The sequence below is a fragment of the Nicotiana attenuata genome, unplaced genomic scaffold (genome assembly GCF_001879085.1).
Source record: "Nicotiana attenuata strain UT unplaced genomic scaffold, NIATTr2, whole genome shotgun sequence".
Taxonomy (NCBI): domain Eukaryota; kingdom Viridiplantae; phylum Streptophyta; class Magnoliopsida; order Solanales; family Solanaceae; genus Nicotiana; species Nicotiana attenuata.
Genome location: NW_017671223.1, coordinates 2,949 through 15,068, shown reverse-complemented (window position 1 = coordinate 15,068; position 12,120 = coordinate 2,949).

Below are 12,120 nucleotides of genomic sequence, written 5' to 3'. Positions count from 1 at the left end.
TGTTGTACTGGTTGTACTTGTTGCTTATTGATACTCAAGTTTATCTGGTTGACTTGATTGGACACTGTAGCAATCTGCGCTGATAATGCTGAGATGACATCTAACTCAAGAACCCCTGCAGACTTTTGCACTGTGTGTCTGCCCATCTCACCTTGCCAATCCGGATTGCTCTTAGAGAATTTGTTCAATAAAGCATATATCTCGTCAAAGCTTTTCTCCAACACTTGACCCCCAGCTGCAGCATCTACCACGATCTTTGTTTCAGAATGTAGTCCTTCTATGAAAGTGTGAGCTAACACTTCATTCGTCTGATTGTGATGAGGACAGTCTCTGAGTAGCCCCTTTAACCTTTCCCAAGCTGAGTATAAAGATTCTCCTGCTTTCTGTTTGAAGGCCACTATTTCACTTCTGATCTTTGCAGTTTTGCCTCAAGGAAAGAACCTTGCCAAAAATTTGTCTTGCCAAATCATTCCATGATGTAATGGAGTTAGCTGGTTCTGCCTTCAGCCATCGCTTAGCCTCACCCAACAGAGAGAATGGAAAAAGTGTGAGCCTCACATAATTTGGAGTGACCCCGTTAGTGATATAAGTATCACTAATCTCCAAGAAGTTCAGAATATGCTGCTGCGTATCCTCATGTGGAAGACCCATAAATTGCCCGTTTGCATGAAGTAGCTGGATCATGCTCTGTTTTAGCTCAAAGTGCCCAGTGATCCTGGGCTTCACGATACTGGAGGTGCCATTAGCAATGCTGGGCATCGCCACCTCCTGAACAGCCATGGGTTGCTCCTCTGCCATGTCCACAGGAAATTGAACAAGTGCCTGAATATTACTCGTGTCCCTTGCTTCCCTCAACCTCCTATGAAATGTTCTCTCAGGTTCAGGATCAAAGCCATGAAGTCGGTCCTGGCTTCTGACCCTACGCATTCAATCAAATTTCCTGAGATTTGAGCAACAATCAAGTAACGTTAGACTAGACAAAATAAGCAATTAAAGCAAAAACTAGCAAGTAGCTAATATTCAAGTCCCAGGCAACGGCGCCAAAAACTTGTTGCTCCCAAACGCACACGCAAGTATACGTGGTCGACAAGTAATATAATGATAAGTTGATTGTCGAACCCACAGAGACTTGTGTAAACTACTCAGGGAATTACTAAAATTGTTATTCAGTCCAGCTAAAATCAAAGTCCAATAATATGATTATACTATACTACGATTCTAAGTAATACTAAATTATCAAGTAACAAATTGATTGTTGTGTATTAAACAGAGACAAGTATTCCAGGGTTGTGATCGATTCACCATTCGTATTGTGTTCTAATTAACTCTCCCTTTCATATAATTCACTCATGGTTGCTAATTAATCGATAGACTCTCTCATAGCCTTCTCTCGAAGTACTATTCACCTATTCTCAATAGATTAACGCCTATATTCCTATGAAATCAATCTATTAAGAACGCATTAAGATCACGACATTTAATTAAGCACGGTGACTAGGTATATTCCTATCCTAACCACGAATCCGCTCCCCCTAAGGGTTAAGATCATGCTCTCTTCAATTCTTCTCTAATCTAAACTTGGCTGTCCCAAGCATAGCATAGATAGTAAATAGAACCTATCTGTTGGCCAGACAATTAAGCAATTAAACACAGAATTGAAGAAACAACCATATATTGGTGAATTATAATCAAGGTCAAGCTAATATCAGACAACAATATTCATGGCTAACTCACAACCCCAGAACAATGGGTGTTTAGCCACTCATGATGTAATCAAACAATTGCATGATTGTTGAATCAATTGAAATACTAGAAAAATATGAAGAAAATTGAGAATTCTCTACTTCCTCACGATCCCGTGTATGTTTTTACTCCAAAGTGGCGTCCTCCCTTTCTTGGCCAGCTTCCTTCGTTTAATATAGGGTTTAGGGCTTAAAATCCTGTGTTTTGCACTTTGGTCCCTGAAGTTTACGCGTCTGCCGCGGTCCTACCGCGGTTACGCCAGGACCGCGGCCAGAGTGGCCATGGAAATCTGCAGCAATGTTCTGCCGTGGTCCTACTGCAGTTACGCCCGGACAGCGGCAGGCCAACTTCAGTTCTGGTTTTGTCCCTTCGCTTGGTGCACTTTGTGGATATTGTATGATTGGCCTCCTTTTCTCCGTAATTGATCCCAATAGTACTCCACATACTTCTTTTATTGGATATAGCCTGCAAAGCATGAAAAGCACTAATCAGAGCATTTTGTTATCACTTTTTACCATAAAAGCTATACAAAAATGTGGTTCTTTAGGGCCTAATTATAGTCTAATTTACCTATTATCACCTATCATCATGAATAAAGTGAAGAGTTGAAGGGATTCAAAGAAAAGCAATGATGCAAAGCATGGAGAAAACAAAGAAGGAGAAAATGAATATCATGAACAAGAAAGAGTGATGTTAAGTCTCTCTAATTCTCCTAAGGAAAATGAAAATGCCTCAAAAAGTTGGCAAAATATCAGCCAAAAAGAGAAAATGGAGTGCTTAAGGAAAGATGAACCCGTTCTATTCCAACATTTCCTACCTTAGTCCAAAAGACCTCATTACTTTCCGAAAAAGACCTACATGATTTCAAGCCGAGTGAACTTACATTAGTGGTGATTTACATGAGGGGCGAGCATATGGTACTTAGAGTCGTAATTATGACATTCTTTTGAGAGAGATTAACGAACTTTTCACAAATTCTTGAATTGGGCGCTACATTCTTAAGTGAGATATGCAAACAGAGAGTAGAAGAGGAGGAGTTTGGAATCCACAATGACCTACATGAAAGAACGAGCTTCCTTGATGAATAGAGTCAACTCTTGAAGCTCAAGTGTCACATTTGAATTATTTATGCTTTAAAATTCAAATCATTGTCTTGTTGATAATTCATAAGTGTTGTGGGTAATTGTTGGTCCCAATTGATGTGTGATTGATGTGCCTTAGATTAGCTGGAATAGATCTTGACTTGTGGAGGTAGGAATTACTTTAATTGCTTGAGGACAAATAAAAGCTTAAGTTTGGAGGAGTTGATAAGTGGGCATTTTGACTACTTAGTAGCGCGTTTTAGCTTTTGTTTTAGTCCAAAAGTGTGTAATTATATTTCCGAAAACTGATGAAATATGCTAATTGCAGGAGTGTTGGAAAATGAGCCACAAAGATGAAATCAAACTCAAGAAGGAGTGATCTCAACTAAAGAATAAAAATTAGGCAAAAAGGCTCAAGTGCGGACCGCAGAAGGTGAAGCAAAGTCTGTCAGAGGCCTAATGTAATGTGCGGATCGCACAATTATTGTGCGGCCGCAGATGCTATGTCAGAGTTCAAGATTCAGAGAAGTCTCATTTCAAGCCTAGAAGGAATGCGGACCGCACTCAGAATTGTGCGGTCCGCAGAAGGGCCCTACGCGGCCGCACACAGAATGTTACACACCGTAGAACAAGAGACATGCGGCCAAAATCCAGAATTGTGCGGCCGTAGATCCAGCTCCTGTTAAGACTCAAGGCAAAGTGCGGACCGCACATGGAATTATGTGTCCGCAGAACCTCCGAAAAGGCATTTTTGTCCGAAAATTCCAGCTTTGTATAAATAGACTTCTTTCACGTAATTAAGTCATGTTTTGAATATTGGACATGTTGTAGCCATTTTTACTTACTGCTTTAGGCAATTTTAGCTCACTTTAGTGATTTAACATTTTCATCTTTTAATCTTTGAATATGAGTTTTATCATTTCTTCCACCTTGTTTTCTTCCATAACCATTATGAGTAGCTAGATTTTTATCTAGGGTTGCGACCCAACCCTAGTGTGCAAACTTAATGGGTGTTTAATTTATGGCTTTTTTTATGGTTGGGTGTTTATTATTTAGCCTTGTTCTTACTTTTGATTGTAGAATTAATGGTTTCAAACATTAGTTCATGCCTATTTGACTAGGTCTCTACTTGAGAAAGAGAGACATAGTCTAGGAAAACTTGGCTAAGAAGAATTTGGGATGAAATCAAGAGATTGATAGTCCTAATTAAAGGGTTGAACCTAGAGATAGTAAAGCCCGACTTGAGCATTTGACTTGAGGAAGCCAAATTGGGCAAAATCACTCTCTTACCGAGAGGTATTTAGTGAGTAATTGAGTGTTGATAGCTATAATACACCCCGACCAACAAAACAAGCTCCAAGGTTTACAACCTATTAGGCAAACACCTAGGTAAAGTCATAGCCCTAAGCTTTTTACAATATTTGAAAAACATCCAAAAACAACATTCTCTAGTTTCTTAACTTTAGAATTGTAATCCTTAGTGTAACTTTTGAAGTACAACGCAACCATATTTGTGGAAGCAATCTAGATATTTCACGTGCTTAGTCCAAATATATACTACTTTATCCTATTCATATAGCTCCTTGTGGAATTCGACCCCCACTCTTAGTTGGGTATTACTATTTCATCGATCGTTTCATAACCTCGAATAAAGGTGTGACTTGGACGAGATCATCCTCCTTTTGCTCTTGCAAGAACCTAACTACTTCGATGATGTGCTCTTCTTCAGCATCACCAGGAGTTGCCTTCCGAACATGTCACAAATATCGGCTGCCGTCCACCAGCGTGGCCTCGTTCCACTCATTGCGGCTATCACTGGTTTAATCCTCATGCAGAGGCTGATTTCCTTGGGCCTCAACGTTGTGTGTTTTGTTAACGCCATTATCTGCCATTTTTGATGATTTTTGCAAAAAACAAAGAATAACACAAGTTAGTAATAGATGCAAGGATCAATTCAATTGCACGACTGTCTATAAACAAGTGAATTAATTTGATCCAAAAGTAATAGATGAATTAGTAAAAAAACATTATAAGACTTAACCTAAAAACTGAAATAGACGGCAGATATTTTGATAATGGGCGCAGAGCTACCAGGAGCAATAAGAACAATACAAATAGATAAGAAAGTATATGGGATTGTTTTGGTGGGTTCCGGGGGTTGAAGTGTAGTGGTGATCGTTAGTGGAGTTTTGCGGATCAGGGATAGGCTGCGGGATATTCTGGAGAGTGTGGTAAGTGGTCTGTTGGGTAGGAAGATGTTGGTGCTGAGGGGGAGTGGGTATTGGTGGAGGATTAGGATTTTGGGGAGGAGTTGCGTATTGATGGGGTGCGAGAGGATTTTGTGGACGTTGGTTTGGTGTGTTTTGAGGAGGTGCTGGGTTTTGAGCATTTTGTTGGTCAACGTCCGGGACGTTTAGGGTGAGGGAGAGGTTTGCGATGTTGTGGACCTGCTCAAGTTCCCCTTGCAACTCCAGTATTTTCTGTTCCAATCGTAGGACCAAATCATTCTGGGCCGGAGTACTCCGACCGTCTGAAGTTTCAACATTCTCAGCATGTACAACATTTTCTTTCCGGATACCACTCATATCATCCATCTTAGCTTTTCCTTTGCTTTTCAGATTACTCGGAGGAGGAGGATGTGGAGGGCCTCTAGATCTGGTGTGATATGTTGACGATGCCAGTATGTGCGAACCAACCTTAGGAGATGGGAATAATCAAAATAAAGAGAAAAAACAAAAGGTAGACAACTCAGTAAGGACTCTGAAAAACATTTGCAGGATTAAACTCATATTGCGGAAACGTGTATTCGCGTCCTAATTTGGGGAACCTCGTTGTGCCCGAGGTAGGCCTAGCGACAAGTAGATTTGGAGAGATTCAATGCCGATAAATGCCTCATTTCATTAATGCAATAAATAAGTCAAACCTAAAAAACGAAAATGAATGAGTTACTAATGGCATCTGCCTTATTACATTTGAATTTAAAAATGACTCTAAACAGATAAACCTAATCTACTTGGTCCCGGAAGGACCTTCCCCATATTTGGCCCCCTTGGCTCCATCGATCATATTCCCCAGGTCGTGTATGTCCAGCTGCAGGTATGCCCTTGCTAGATGCCCTCATTTGTTGCCTTCTGCATTCTGACAATCTACGACCCTTTTCCTCATCTTCCCTTCCAGTTCCATTAGACCCTGCTCCAAGTACTCCAACCTTTCTGCCGACCTTGTAGCCATTTCTTTCCACTCGTTGATTGATTCCATGTTGAACTTGTGTTTATCCAGATGCTTGGCTTCGGATTCAAGGACCCTTTTCGGTAGCCTCTCATACTTCACTTGTGCTTCAGCGACTTCATCTATGACCCTGTTTCCTTGACCAACCCTTGGCTCGAATATTCCTGCTATGTTATCTTCTAACCATGATGAGTAGAAGTACACATGACCGACGTGATATCGATTTGGATCGATGGTATCCTTTTCCACGATAACCTTCAAGTGCCACATGTGCTGGGCCTCACATTTGTGTGGAACGGCATCATCCTGAAAATCAGCTCTGTAATGGCTCATTTTGAAGATTCGTGGTATGACTTGTTTAATACCAGCTTATCTCATAACCCTGATAAGAACATAGGGATATATTCCCCTTAACCCAATCAACACCAAGTGCGGAACATCCCTGGATCTAATGATGAATTCATCGGTAGGGAACCACTCGAACATCCAGTGAACCTGGTCCTCGGTCAAATTGTTGAAGAACTATGCCCATTCTATGGCATTCTCTGGCTGTGCAAATCTGTCTGGGATAAAGGTTATTCTTTTAAGATGGTGGAAAGCGATGTGATCGTTCCATGGTCTTCGTGGAAACTCTTGGCGGTACTGACCCCTCTGAAGAAGTTCTAACAACCAAATCTGTAGTAACAAGTTACAACCCTCAAAGTGTTTCAACCCCTTCTTGCAATGATCTAGAGCCCGATATATGTCTGCTACGATCATCAGGACAATAGTATAGGTTTGTCCCTCAATTCCCTCCATTAAAGCTCTGGTTACCATGGCCAACCTAGTGTGAATTCTGTCCCCTTGGCTTGGGAACGCTATCATACCCAGAAAGCAGACGATGAATACAAAAACCATGCGATGTGTCCAACCTAGGGAAGTGATGGAGAATTCGTCATGAAAGATACAGTAAGATTTGTTGAGCCCGTATCGTTCATAGAGGAAGTCAAAGGATATGTAAGACTTCTTCAAGCACTCCATGTCCTCATTCTTTCTCAGGCCCATCATTTTCAGAAACCCCTTTATATTGCGGTTTTCTGGTACTAGAAAACCGGGACTATCCCATGGTAATCCAGCGAACCCTCCGATTTCCTCCAAGAGAGGAGTCATTTCTAGGTCACCAAAATAGAATACAGCTCTTTCTCCGTCCCAGAACATAGTAGCAGCTTCGATCAGCATGTTGTTTGGTTGAATGTCCAATAAGGAAGGTAGATTACCAAGGACCCTTTTCACGTGGTATTTGTCGCTTGGCGAGAGATTTTCCCACCAGTCTAACAACAACGGTGATATAATTCGGACCATGCCGAACCTGGGGACTTCGTGCCTCATTTTCTGCAAAACAAACAAAGTTAGACCCTTGCCCCCTCCGGATTCGACTATTTACACATTAACAATTAGCATGTCGGCATTTATCTCTCAAATAATGCACATATCGTGATTGCGTCTATTGGGATTATGGAAATCCCGGTAGACTTTGGACAAGGCTTTCTTAGAGGGTTATTATGTGGACATCATATTAACCCCGGCTAGTTTTGACCATGATGCATGTACAATTATTATCAGAGCAAGGTTTTTATAGAAGTCTAGACTGGTACCCTCAAGCGGACAACTTGAGGGAGAAAGGCACGGAACCGTCGACTGCACCGCTGATCGACTAGATTTACCGCAAATAAGCCTTTCCGAATTTAAAGGGTGATTTTAGGAATAGCGCGGACACTCATCAAGTGCCGCTATGGTATTAATACGCACTAGTGGAATATGATGTTGAGCATAGAGTTATGCAAAAGAAAATAACATGTTGCCAAGTATTTGCATGATGAATAATGATAAAATGCGGTATTTAATAATTGTAAAGACTTTTAAGAAAAGAAAAACAAAGAGACAAGTCAGTTTCCATAGTACAAGTGATAAAGCAGGGGAAGGAAATCATAAATAAATCCACATAGAATGGGAAGGGGTGTGCCAACAGCACCACGCGCGCAGACCCTGACCCGCAAGACAAAGCTGCTGCCTCGAACTTGTTTCTACCTTGTAGTAAACCAAGTCCTTTCTCATTGTAATTATAGAGTAGTTTTCATTTCATTTTCATTCAGTATGTTTCTCTAGCTTAGCTAGGTTAAGTCATGTAACTTTGGTTTATTTTTTTAAGCATTATTAGGGGGGATCAAGCAATCAAACATTTCAAGCAATCATTACTCTGTACTGGTGTCCTCCCCCTCTACACCGCATCCTTTTTGTAATAGCTTTGTCGCGCCCCCTTTTTCTCCCGACGGGTTTCGATAATTCTGGGACAACTCCTTTCCTTTTGGGATGGGGTAAGGGATTTGAAGAGTCGCCACCTAACGGATTAAGGTGCGTTAGGGCACCTAAAGCAATTAACTCATATAATTAGTTTACATCACCAGAGATCGGGTAAGGGCTCGAAATTACCTTGAGGGGAAGGTGTTAGGCACCCCTCGAGGTCCACAACAGTGGGTCCCGGCCGAACATAAATTAAAGGAATTAGTCTTAAAAGGGAAGAAAACAAATTTAGACAATTAGATATCACTTTAAAACAGGAATTAAAGGGGTCCTAGGTTTTTTAGCCTATAGGATCATTTTCATGCAATACTTGGTAACTTTCCCCAAGTTGGGGTGCCACACATAGCATTAGCGCATAGGTCATCATCTCCTTTACTACCCAATTACTATCTTTTAGTTGTTACCTAAGCGTTGTAATAGCTTCTAATGCGTACCTTATGCGTGCACTACCCGTCCCTTTCCTATGGCCCTGAGGTATTTAGGACCTCTATTTAGGGTGGTTCTAGACTGACATATGTTGCTTAAATGAGAAAAAGCTAGGCGACAAACAAAATTCAAATAGGACTATCATGTAAGGAGCAGATAAGGGCTCATGTTAACCTCCACAAATAGACAACAAATGCACGCAATTAAACAGACAACTTTATTGATTTAGGATCCTATAGGCGGGATATCTAGATGAGCAGAAAAGAATATAAGAAAGCTGCTTATTAAAACGAGCATCGGGACCTACGGGCTTGCCTATTGATTTGATTAAGTTCTGAATCTGGGCATGTTTCAAGCAGCACGAGATCACAGTTTTTGGCCCAGGATTCTTAATAAACCTACAGATTTGCCTACTGATAACCAGAACAGAATCCTATAGGCATGATGTCTAAAGGTTGATTAAAGACCTATAACATGACTTCTAAGCGAATTACTGATTCTTAACTCGTGAAAACAGATTTTATCTCTTTAGATCCTATAGGCATGCTTTCTAATTTGCAGAATTAATTAACTCCTCTAGACATGATTTCTAGGTGTCGAAACTTATCTGTTTATTTCCTATAAGCATGGCATCTAAGTTGAAATGATTTTTTACCTCCTACAGGCATGATATCTATCAATCACATAAGGACAGAATTTTAAGCACATTGCCAGGAAAGGTTATTATTCAAACAGATAGAATCCTATAGGCATGGTCACTAATGCATGTAAGTTAAAAATGTGCATGGATATTATGTACAGGATTTCTAATGCAAGGGGCCTATAAAACAGGATTTCTAGCATGCGAGTGAAATACAGAACAAAAACAATCACAAAATCCTATAGGCATAATCTCTAAACCGGTAGTAACATTCACACAATCACCAATAAGCCTATAGGCAGGATTTCTACCCGAGTTTTCAAACAGAGATATAGAAAACCCCCCAGCTTTTACTAATAAACCCCATATCTGTTTATTTCAAAGATTATTACAGCCCAGAATGAATAAGTTACATAACAATGTCTATTACACTATAGGGAGCCTTATCAGGCCCAATATAAACCTGGGAGCAAGGCCTTCAAACAGAACAGCTCCGAAACAATAGCAACGATCCACAATACCTTAAACCAGTCTTCCAGTGTGTCAAAGTTCCCAAAGAGCCTCAGGGACCCCAGGCAGTGCTCACACTAGAACCACACATTCAACACAGAATTCATATGGGACTAGAAAACCAGCCCCAGTGTGTCAGAGTTCAAAGGAGTCTCAGGGACCCTAGGCAGTGCTCTCACTAGGGGTGGTAGTAACCTAGTAACTAAGAGTTGAAGTTTGAAAACCAGTACATAAGGGGGTAGGGGGACAGTTTTAGAAAACAGTTTGATTTTTAGGAGCAAACAGATTCAAATTACAGGACTGCAAGCAGAATTTCACCTAGAACAAACAGAATTCCTATTTAGTAAATAGTTCAAACAGATTGGTATTGATTCAGACATGGATACTATACTAGCATTTAAGCAATCACGAAAGATCCAGGATACTTGAACTAATAAATAGAGTTGGCGGAATATTACATATTTGAAGAACAGGGAACATACAATTGTTTATACAAGGTTTCATACTACTAGAGATAACTTAGTTAACCTTGTCACTAGGTGAAATCATATATAGTAAACAGAAGTATGCCAAAATCTCAAACTAATAAGCACATAGGATTGAATAGGGTAACAGAGACTAAAGCATGCCAGTTGAGAAAGCAGTAACAGAAAAACATGTTGAGGTCGAAATAAACTATAAGACAGATAAGATAACAGGAACTGAAACATGCCATTTGCGAAAGGAGTAAACATGAATCATCGATTACACATAAACATGCTGAGGTTTGAAATAAACCAACCACATAAGCACAGGGAACAGAATAGGATAACAGGAGTTAACACATACCGGTTAGGAAGAAAGTAAACAAGAATGTAATGGCAATTTGGATCCAAAGAGTTTAGCCTTGGCTTCCAGCCGGCTAAACAGTGCAGAAAAGCAGGGAGCTTTTGAGTTGTAAAGTGAAGAAATTGTAAGAATGTGCAAGTGTGAGTGTGAGTTTGTAAGCGTGAGCGTGTGTGTTAAAATCAGAGTAATGAAAGGTTTTTATAGCATACAGTAAAGTAAAACCAAATAAGGTAGGAGAATCAATGGCACACAAATAAGGCAAAGAGATCAGTTACTCAGTCAGTTAGCGCTAACAGGAATCAATTAATAGGCAGAATCACGGAAGTATCACTTAAATTAATACAGAATAAATCAGCAGTAAAGATTGAGGTCTAAATAAGGTAAGTGGTAAGTCCAGAGATCAATTAAAAGTCGGTCATAATAGTCAAAGCACAGAAATCAGGCTAGCAAAAGAATTAAGGAAAGTAGTACCACTTATGAATCACACATAAGGAAAGAATAGGTAAAAATCTGTCAAGGAAATATCAGTTTTAAAAAGGAAAGCACAATTTCGAACCCTAATTAAGAAAGTAAATCAATTAATTACTTTAATTGATAGCCAAAGTAAACGGGCAAACATTATAGCAAACAGTAGAACAATTGAAAACCCTAGGGCATACAGACATAGATATGAATATCAGTCAAAAATGTAAAGGAAGAAAACCGGAGTTAAACACTTAAACGTTTTAAAACGTTTTTGTAGAAATCTCTTAGAACCAAAACCCTAGCTTTAGAAAAAATGAAATCGGTTGACAATAGTAGAAAAAACAGAAGAATCTTAAAGGAAAAGTAACAAACAAACTCAAACCGCTTCAGATCTAAAGGGATCTGACCCGATTTAGCCAGGAATAGTTAGATTATATAAACATTAAACATAGCTGAAAAAGTTCAGTTTGAACTAGAGGTTTGAAGCCATAAACACGAAGATATTAGTACTCACAAATCGAACAACTAGTGGAGATATGGGGCCGGATAGGGCCTGAGGTTGAAGAAAGAGGAGTTTCAATGATGGCGGGCTAGGGTTAGAAAGAAGGTGAGAGAGACGAGAGGAGGGAAGGGGTTTCAAGGGCGGCAGATTTGGGAAAATGGGATAGGGTTTGGGGGTTTAGTGTAATAAGAAAGGAAGGTGGATCCTGGACCGTTGATTTTATGAGATCAACGGCCAGGATCAGTTTTAGGTTGGGGCGGGTTTAATTAGACGGGTAGGGTAATTGAGTCAGGTTATTGGGTTGGCTGGTATTGGGCTAGGTCCGAAATTAGTTAATTAAAAAAGGGCTATGTTTT